Source organism: Corvus kubaryi, unplaced genomic scaffold (assembly GCF_017639235.1).
Source record: "Corvus kubaryi isolate FWS band 111438036 unplaced genomic scaffold, C.kubaryi_AGA036_p1.0 67, whole genome shotgun sequence".
NCBI lineage: Eukaryota > Metazoa > Chordata > Aves > Passeriformes > Corvidae > Corvus > Corvus kubaryi.
The window spans coordinates 6,227,188-6,237,759 of record NW_024582055.1 but is presented as its reverse complement, the minus strand read 5'-3'; the positions used below and the strand labels follow the sequence as shown (position 1 = coordinate 6,237,759).

The following is a 10,572-nucleotide window of genomic DNA, read 5'->3' as shown; positions in this document are numbered from 1 at the left end:
CTAAGTTACACAAATACTGTGTCATTCAGCTATTTATGACTAACAAAATTAACTGTACAAAAAAGCTAACTAAAAGCTAAATAACCTTGGAGTCTTTTGACCAGCTGTAATATATCCATACAAGACCATTCTATTGAATAAGAAAGCTGTTATTGAGGCTTTTGTCACAGAAAAAAAAAAAAGAAAAATTCTGGTATTTTTCTTTGGTTTTCTTCACATCACAAAGAAAGCTGCAGCCTCTGGCGTTTCAGCTGGGCTCCGTTCTGTGCCCAGGGTGACAGAGCCACTCGCAGTTGCTCACATGGAAATGTGCTGAACAAGAACCACATCATAAATAAAAGCACGCTGGAACTTCAGTGGGCGAAGCACAAGAGCAGAATATTAACCACATATCCTGCCTAGGTAGAAATTCCTTTTGCTTGGTCATGGCACATAACGAGGCTTCATGCCTCTCTTCTTGGCAAGTGTGGTGCTACAGACTCCCAGGAACCTTATTTCATTCAGTGTCTGCTTCTTAATGAGCTGATCTTCAGAGAAGCAGCTATTTACTCATTCATTGCTGGCTTACATGTTCAGCACATGATTTTCTCTCACAATGGTCCAGGAAACTCACTGCATCTCAAACCACAAGCAATGGCAAGAATGCTCATGCAGCCATCGTGGGATTTCCTCATTGTGCTGCAGAAATTATGTAAAAATTAAATAATCTCTTTAAATGGCTTCAGCAGTAATGAGGGACTCAGGTACCTTAGAAAAAATACTGTGTCATTAAACAATGCTGTTTTGAACATCAGTATATATAAAAAGTGATAAATGTTTTAAATGCCTGTCTGTCTCTTTTTCACACCTTGGACTGTATGGATTTCACACCTCTTAATTTTTCAGGCTTGCATCTTTAAATAGGAGGAGACCACCATTTATGGGCTAAATGGTAAAATGCATTTCCTTCACCCATTCCTTCTGTCCAAACTCTTGCAGTTGTGGAAATGTTCAAACACTCCCTTAGTGAATTATGGCTATATGAGAAAGACTGGGAAAGGAGAGAAATAAGAGACTTCGTGACTTGGCTCCTCTCTGTCGTTTGTGTCTTAATTTTTCAAGTCTTGATTTGACTGTTTTCTTACCCAGAAATGCCCCATTTAAGGTCAGCTACCTCCGAAATTCACCATGTTGCCAAAATAACCCATAGAAGGCTTTGTTAGATAGACATCAGCAATTAAGTGATCCATTTTAAAATACTTGGTTTTCCTTGTTATTTTTTTCAGTAGATTTTCTTCTTAAATCAAAAAGTAACAGAGATGAAGAACAGTTGGAAGTATTGAGCTAACCAAGTATGATCTATGTAATGAGGAGGCCCTGCTATTTGTGACACCATTAAAAAGGTAACGTAAGAAAAGCTTTGCTTGACACAGAATATAGGCACACACCAGTGAAAATACCAGATTTGAATATGCAAATACTATTTTCTAACAAGATTCTGAATTAGTAAAGTATGAAGCTAAAGTCATAATTGGTGTCAGTTTTCCAGATGAAGGAGAAGGCTTCAGGATTAATGAAAAAATGTTTTGCCTCCATCATCAGACTACAAAAATAAAAAATCAGAAGGACAGAGAGGAAGCTACTCAGAAACCTTCCTGTCCTCTCTCTTTCCCAGCCTTTTCGCTTCCTTTCAGGTGCATTTGGACAAACATCAGTCAGTCTCCTTACCTTAGTCTGTTTTGGTGATATTCTGTGGGTTTCCGGCTTATTTCTGCAGAACCTGAAAAGTCTGTATTTGCATCACAAGCTGAGCAAAATGTTTTTTAATTATTTCCCAGGAGCTTTGCTTTGTTCTCTGAGGGGGCAGCATTGCATTGCTACACAGAAGGGCTTGTCAACATTTCAACATTCCCACTAGAGAGCTACAGTTTGTTTTACAAGACTTCAGGACAGATGCCATTTATTTAAGGTGCTTACATCTGAAATAACTTGGTGCTTTTTTTTTTTTTTTTTTGAGGGGTGGAAGGGGGCAGGAAGAAAATCACAGCAGAGTCAGAACTTGCTGGGTTGCTTCTTGTCAAGCCATCCCTTGGTTCCATTCCTATATCTAGGTTGCCTTTCTCAGCTACCAGTTTTTAGACTGGAGTGCTGTCATTGCTAAATCCTTCCAAGGGAACTTAGTACCCAGCTGGTTTCTTGGTAATGTCTTTTTGTCTCTCACTTTTAATCCTCCTGTGACTTTGAGAAAAGTGTCTTCATACTTGTGAGACCTCTGGAAATTTTCAGAGCATTTAGATTATGTTCAGATAAAGCTCTGACTTTGTGAGTACATATGTATGAAAAACCTTATTAAGATTTATTATGTCATTTGAAAATTGTCAATAATATCTTCTGCATTTGTTCAGTCCAAAGGGATTTTAAAAATTCGTATTGGAGCAGTTGTGAGTGAGAGAAGTTCATTCCTTATCAGTCATCCATTGTGAGAGCAGTGAAGGCAAAAGCTGAACCCAGGATCGCTTGATAACACTGTAAGCCAAAAGCAAAACAGAGAAAAGAGCAGCGTTGCTACTTTAGCTTTCCTCATCTGTAACTGAAATGGAGGGAATGGGATGGATCGAAGACATGTCAGCAAGGCAGGCAGACCCACAGCATTGGAGATAAAAGGTCAGACACAAAACTTTTCCTTCCAAATTGGAATTCAGGGAATTGTCAACAAGTCCCCATCCACGCAGCGCGAGTGTAAATGTGGTTGTGAGGGGCCTGATGATAATCCTGGGACAAACGCTGTTCCCCATCAGCCCGGTGTCACTTCAGAGCCTTCTGCCTGTGCTGGGGCTGCTCTGTGTCCCTGTTCTGTGGAGCTGGAGCAGCTTCACCCATCAGAGCACACTGATCCCATGGAGAACGTGTGCATCTGGTTTTGTGTTCGGGCAGCTCAAGAGTTCCTCGCTGGCAGCCCCAGGGATATTCCAGTAGGATGAACTCCTTTACCTGCAGGGCCATAAAAAGAGAAGAGTTAACAAGGGCCTATGAGGTAGGTGTCAGGGCAAAGGGGATGAGGTGCCTTTATGGGACCTCTCAACGTGCCTGACCCCAGGCAGAATTCCTCTGCCACCAGTGCTCTGGGGAAGGTGGGAACCCCAAGCTTTTCCCAACCATTGCTTGTTGCTCACGTGTGCCCAGGAAGTCTCAAGGCCCCGTCTGCGGCACATTCAGTGCTCTGTGCTCAGCCAAGGTTCCCAATCCCCAGCTGAAGGCACGTGGAAATCCACTGCTGGCAAACTTGAGGCTGTCAGGGATTTTGGCCACTACCCTCAGTCATATTTACCCTATTAATGGTAGCTCAGTCTTAGGAAGGACAACTTCTGCCACCAGATTTGGTTCCAGTCTGTGCTGAGAGAGGGGCTTTCGCAGAGCGCAGAAATTAATGCCGTGTTTCCAAGAGAAAAGATCTGTCTTTCCTAATTTGATTTGTAAAAATCACTTAATAGTAATTTATTAATCCTAATTTTAATACAAGATAAACTTGAAAATAAATGAAAGAAATAAAAGGCAATACAAAACAGATTAAGATAGAAACATTAAAAAAGATTAACAGTCTGCGAGCAAATCAGCAGCTTGGCCTGGCAATACAGGTGCTGAGGGTGCCAGCTTAAGGTAAGAAGTGTCCTTGGAGGCACAGTATCCCCCAGGCAGTGCCCAAGGGGTACTGTGTGTGCAGGGGGTCTGTTACCTTCATCACTGGAGTTGTGCTCTCCTGGTCAGGACCGGAGTCTCCATCACTGCTCCAAGGCCCGTATGTGAAACCAGACAGGAATTATTTGTGACTCCAACGCTGAGGCAACAAAAGCATCATGGAAAAGTGTTGTTCCTCGTCCTTGAAGCAACTGTAAACACATCTAGGAACACAACAGACCAGGCATTGTATGATGGTGTTTGAAGCTGTAAAAGATAATGCAACAGTTAATTTTCTGCCTTAGTTGGGCTTTTCCTCACCAATGTCTCCAACATTTTTCAAGGGCATAACTTGGAACAAGACAGCAATAACCATTACATATTGTTTTCAATAAGATGCCATTTTCCTTTCTGGCAGGCAGCAATGGGCTTTTAATGGCTAACATTTGTTTCATAAAGCTCCCAGATGCTGCCTTGACAATTGCAAGGAAGAAAAGAGAAGAAAACAAACCCAAAGCAAGGGAAGAAAATACAAAGAGCAAATGAAAGATTCAGTTTCCATTGCAATGATTTATCCTGTGTCCCAGGCTGATGCAGGTTTTTGCTGGATCAGACATCTCTGGTGAATCTGTGCTGCAGAGCTCCACTGAGATCCTGGCTCTCCCACCTGCTGCAGCCCCCCAGCCATTCTGAGCCACGATGGGAAATACTGGAAGGGAGTTACCATGGAAGTGGAGCCAGTCAAGTAAAACCAAAAATTATAAGGGATAAGCTTTCCAGACTATATAAAAATATATATATAGAAAAAAACCCAGATGGCAAATAAATGGCACCAATTTCATTCCGGAAGATGAAGCGCACTGTGACGTAGCAGTAGTCGAACTGAAGAATGGGAAAGCCAACATTTGTGAGGAGCCAGGACAGTAGCCATGGCCATTGCTTTTCCACATCTATTTTTTGAGCCCTCCAGCATATCTGGTGAGTGGCAAGAGGCACTTTTTTCCTGAACAGACCCAAACCACGAGACTTTGAAGAGTCTGTCAGCACTGCCTCATGACTTGTGCCAGGGAGCTAAAGACAGGAGACTGAGTGCTTTGGTCTAAGTGGTTGAACAAAACCCAGGGGCTCCACATATTCTGTGTTACAAAGGAAAACTGGAATTGTCACCACATGTCTTTGAAGCAATCCTGCTTACCTGCAGTGGTCCTGTTCCCCAGGTTCAGGGGGAGTCAAGCCACAGGAGATGGATTTGTTTGCACAGCCCTAGGTCAGGTTCAGCCAGCCCTGTTCCCCCCCTCAGCTTCCCACATTTAGTCCAAACACACGGGAGAGGGAGCATTGCCTCACTCGCTGCTTCTCTGCTCCTGTTTCTTCTTTTATGCAGAAACATGAATTTCCAGAGCACAGCTACAAGGGTCATGACTAGCATGTGTGCACACCTTTGTTTTGGATGGTAAAATCTCTGCACATGGTGTGAGATGTCTGAGTGTTACACAAAGCAAGTTCATGAATTTTCCCTCATCTAATCCTATTGTCTTTACTCTGGATGACTGTCTATGCAGTCCAGTATTTACTCATCACAGCAGCTCCAAGAAATACTGTATCAAAAATACTGTTTTCTAAATTTGGGTACTCTGCAAAAATTCACAAGTTCAGTTTGTTTAATAATGTGATACCAACACATCATAATTTGTAATTAAAAACTGTATCCTCTCATTATGTCTGCAGGTCTTTCATATGGCTGTCATCCATAAACAAGACAATGCAAACTGATCTTCACAGAGAGCAAGACACTGCACCCTGACCTTGGTGCACAGGGTTTTTTTTCCCTTGTCACACAAACATTTTACTGGCACTAAAGTAACTGGAGTGGAAAGGGAGCAGCTCCCAACTGACAGAGCAGCCATGCTTCCTCAGATCAGCCTGTAACTTGGAATAAAAAATTGCAAAAGCAAAAGGAGACTTCTTTTTCTTAAAGCAGAAATGCCCAGTAATACCCATGTTCTACCTCATGTAAGGCTGAAGAATTTTTAAGGCACCACGTGCTGAGGATGGGACAGGGGAGTATCAGCCAGAGTCCTCTGAGTGCTTGCTGCTGGATTAGCCTGCAAGACTCCAATAGTTTAAATGGAGGCAGGATTTAAAGCTCAGCAGATCACACCTCCCTGAGCAATACAACAGATTTTACTACAGGGCAAGACCAGGTTCAGTGTACAGACAATGGACATTCCCACACAGGCACAGTTCCTGCACTGCCATGGCTGGGCCACACTGCCTCCTTGGACACTGATTTCCTGAGGCTTTGCCTGATGCTGCTTTAATTCTTCACACTGTGGGGCTCCGTCACTCACTCACCCTGGGAGATCATTCCACAGTTCAGTAGACATTACTATGGCTGTTTTACCCCTGATATTCATCCAAAATTCTACTTTTCCTAATTTAATTCCATTCTCTACAAATCTTTTTTTACCCTCCATGGTTTTAAGGCGTTCCTTTTTTATTCCAGATAAAGTCAAGCCACTAGCAACCAGTCAAGCAACTAGAAACCAGTCTTATTCCTTAGCTGGAGAGATGTAACCTTGAGCAGGTACAGGTAGGTAATTATGGACTGTACTTAGGGGTCTGCTAAAAGTTTCTGCCTGATTTCCTGTCCCTGCAGGGATAGTAATTGGTGTTCCACATGGAAGTATCCCAGCCCCTCCAGCAGCAAGCAGGGCAGCACTGAGAGGTTCCAAGAGCAGCTCTGTGCAGTCCCCCGGGCTGGGAGAGGAGAGGGAAGTGTTCCAGCTCTGCGGAACGCCGGAGACCAAACCAGAGCCATGAAATTCACTGCTGGAGGCACCACAGTCAGATGAGCTTCTCCCCAGGCTGTGGTACCCCCCTGCAGAAACAGGGAAATGTGACTCTCGGAAGTTAAATTCATAAGCAGAGGAAGGAACGGGTTATGTTCTGATTGCACATTGGCTTAAATTGGGAGCTGCTCTAATAATCCTGTGGAATGGGATGGGTCTGAGCGCCAGCTGAAGTGAAAGGCAGCTCAGGCTGAGGCCATGTGTGTCCCAGGTTTGCTTTTACTTTCTGAATTACTTTTCCTTAATATAAATATCAACCACAACAGGTACTAACAGAAGACTTCAGGAGCCTTTCCCAGCTGTTTTGGGCTTCAACCCCCAAAGCTTGCCTCTCATAATTCAGTTTTAGCTTCAGGCACTTTAAAGTTAATAGACTCATTTGAGCAAAGGGCTTATTGGAAATCCATGTTGGAAAACAGTGAGCGTAAGTGTGCTGGTGCCAAGCTATAAACACATTTATACAGTGCAGTAAATCAGTGCTGCTGCCTCTCCTTGGAGGGGCCGGGCCAATTAAGCCAAATGTACAGGATATGAGGATGGAACCTGTTCAGCTGCAGGCAGGTAGCAAAGACTGCAGCCACACCACCCTGTTGGGGCTCGTTTTGACATTGCCCTGCCTGGCCAAATTTGATACCATTTGCTTTTGGCTTGTCATTCACCGACTGCTGAAAAAGAACACGGATTTGGAAAGGCATTGCCAGCACTGTGTGGGTGCGGCACAAGGACACACAAATGAAGAGGCAGGAAAGGGGATGCCTGTGGACATCTAGTGGTACAAGGTCCACAAAGGTACTTGGGCTCTGTAATGCAGTAATGGTGCTGGACTCACTCTCACAATTCCTGCACAGGTAGAGGTCATACGATCTGACTGATGACTTTTTACAAACAAGAAAATGTTATTTGTTATCAGAGCATTTCATTCAACTACCTTAATTACCTCTCTGCCTTTTAAGTGGGATCTAAAATACAAAACAAGGTACAAAAATAGGATGGGATGTTACAGAGAGCTGGTTAGCTTTCAGTGCATCAAGTCCCTGAAAATTACTTATATTTTATGTTTGTGTAAAACCTGTCAATGATTATTAAAAGTAAAGTTACCATTCTCTGAATAGGTGCTCAGATTACAGAAGCTGTAGTTGGAAGCTGACAGCTGGCAGAGCTGTCTTGTAAAAACTCTAAAATGCATTAGAATGCACACAAAAGAAGTAATTTTTTAAATGAGACAGAAGAGGAAGAAAAAGAGCCCTGTGTCCCACTTAAAGGGGAGAATTTGGACTTTGAGAGACTTAAAAAGGGGGATTTCGAACATTCTTTTAAAGGTTTTGTTTTCCTTTTCAGATCCAAAAGAGTCAAGCACACTTGTTGCTGCCCCAGTCCCTAATACAAGATGGTCCCGTGCTATTCTGCCAGTACCTAAAGCACAGGAGGAAGAGATTTCCAAATAAAGTACCAAAAGCAACTGTCAGGTCACCAGCAGTGCCTGCCCAGGTCCTAACCTATGGCACTAATTATCCATCTGCCTCGCCAGCTGCCCGAATGGATTCTCCATCCTATGGCTGGGCACAGGAACAGGCTGCCTTTCCTCTTCTCACACATCTTACTGTGGGTAGGCTTTTTTGGAATGATTTTTAAACTTTGTTCTAGCTATTCTGTTTGCACCTTCACTCCTCTCATTACTTGTTTCACTGCTCATTTACTCACTGGAACAAAAATTGTTTGAGACGAGCGCTAAGGAAGCAAGTATCTGTGAATAGAAACCAAACTCATTCCCACATGAGGTTGGCAACTCACTGCACCATCATTAAACAGAGTTATTCACCTTTAAATCTTGGCTTTTGAAAGCAAGGAGAAACTCACATAAGCTCAAAGCCCGTAGGACGAAACTGAAAATCCACAAATATCTCCCATTAGCAGGGCAAGGCACTCGCGGTGGTGGGGAACAGCCCATACCCCCAGAGCAGCATTCCTAAGCAGCTCTTTACGTAGTAGTCCTTTGCACAGGAAATACTGTCACCTGAAGAAATAAAGGAGATAACTTGGCATGGGCCATGGAAGCTTCTCTTTCTGACTTATATCTGTATCATCTGGGGGGAAAAGGGGAATCACAAAGAGGCAGTGGCCTCTGACTGCAACTTCCCTCTCGCAGCACCCCGGCCACAGGCTGCTGCTGCCTGCCTTATTCCTTTAATCCATCACCAGGGCAAGGGGGTGCTTTCCACCTTCACAGCTTCTTCACAGCATGAATTAGTGAACTGACTCTACCCTAAAGTAAATTAAATCCCAGCTCCCATCCTCTCTCCACCAAAGCCATGATTACCTGCAGAGCAAAAAAGAGCACAGAGTGAAGGGTAAAAATCTCTGTTGAGATCTAGAAAGTGATTCTGCCTGGCTGCCCGTGGGGCTGTTCCCCTCAGCATGGCACTGACTGTGCAATGCATTTTCTTTCACACACAGTGCTCTTGGTTTCTTAATATCTCGACTCCTTATTCCAGTACACTGGTCCCATTTGCTTCTACAGCTACATCCCTAACCAGCCTAATTTGTCCTCTTTATCATTTCTTTATCTTGAAGAAATTTTGAAAGGCAACTCAGAAACTTTTCTATCTGAGTCTTCCAAGTGTGTTTCACTATTCCACAGTCTGTTATATTGAGTTTGGAGCATCCTCATGTCTACAAGGTATGAGGGATTTCTTTCACTGCAGATCCTTTATAAAGTCTAAAGGCTCCACTCGAACACCAGACTGGTGTGGCTCCACATTTGCTTTTTCCCATTCACATTAAACAGGCTTTAAACAGTTGACTTATTTATGGAACATGATGTTGCATGAGATGGAAATAAAATATCAGGATTGTATTTCACCCCCAAGTCCCAAGGGGTTAATAAAGCAGTCCGTTTGCTGATTGTTTCCCTGCGATATAAACTTATAGAAGTACATTAGTTCCTCATCAATTTGCAGTTTATCTCTACATTCTCCCTGATGGCCTTCCCAATAGCATCGTGGGGAGGAGCAAAAAGGGCCACGGGGATTCCAGAACAAATCCTTTGCAGAACAATTTACAATATGTACATTTGTTTACTTCTGCCATAATTGCTACATCTGCCTTCCTGACACTAATTAATTAGGCCTCCTTTAATTAATTGTGTTCTCTGAGGAAGGTGGTGTTGACATTTCGCAGCTGGTACTGGAGAGGGGAGCTGTGCAAGGCAGAGTTCCTGACAACACCCCTGGTTTGAAGTCCTGCAGCTCCCCAGGCCCTGCCAGTGCCCGTGGCCTGCACTGGGCCGCGCAGCTGCAAGGAACCCGCTGGATCTGAGCCTTCAGCCCTCCTCAACTGCCAAAAAAACTTCAAGTGGAGAAGTAACAGTCCAAAATCTGACTTGAGTCTAAATAAACTCCATACTCAGAAACACAGATGTAGATAGCATACCTTGAGTTTCCTCCCCATGAGGCCTCCTATTTATTTACTTATTTATTTCAACTTCCTTGGGTCAAACTTGGATGTGACAGGATGGGTCTTGTTCTGGAGCATGTTAATATCAGCCCCACAGGTCTGCCCTGCACATCATTCCTGTGTGTGACTGCACGTCTTGTTTTACACAGATGGGCAATCATGCATACAAATGCTCCTATAATTCATCCCAGAGTTGCTGAACTGTTTATACAGGCAACTTTCCATCTATTCCTAACACTCCACATGCTACAGAGGTGTTTTCTCTTGTTCCCAAAATATTATTCTTCATTAACTGAATTTCGGTAAAACAGCTATACCTTTGAGAGCTGGAGATTCTTAATCTCCTAACAGGCTCTTTGAGGTCAGGGGAAGAAGAAAGTCTAATATTTTCCACAGTGCTATGTAGCCTTCTAATTTCTAGTCAAAATGGCATGTGTTTACCATCCCTCATTGATACTCTGGCTGGACTTTGGCACGGAAACCTTTGCCAACAACCACTTTACAAGCAAAACCTGCACATTTCTCCCTGAGAGCTATTTTCTAAGAACACTTCCTTTAAGGAAAATCGTTTTCACAAAATTGCATGGCTGACTGAGGTGTCCTGCTCCCAGCC

At 43.5% G+C, this 10,572-nt stretch overlaps 1 long non-coding RNA gene across 22 annotated transcripts in view; it reads right to left on the bottom strand.

Annotated features, from left to right (window-relative positions):
• Positions 1-10,572, bottom strand: part of LOC121674343 — a 92,550-nt gene that overhangs the window by 26,864 nt on the left and 55,114 nt on the right. For 20 of the 22 annotated variants that reach the window (XR_006019574.1, XR_006019576.1, XR_006019572.1 and 17 more), the window contains 2 exons: positions 3,713-3,921; positions 1,708-2,970 (listed from right to left, as the gene is read on the bottom strand). This is a non-coding gene — a long non-coding RNA (uncharacterized LOC121674343). The remainder of the gene's footprint in view (positions 1-1,707; positions 2,971-3,712; positions 3,922-10,572) is intronic. The other 2 variants (XR_006019573.1, XR_006019580.1) reach the window with 1 other exon arrangement.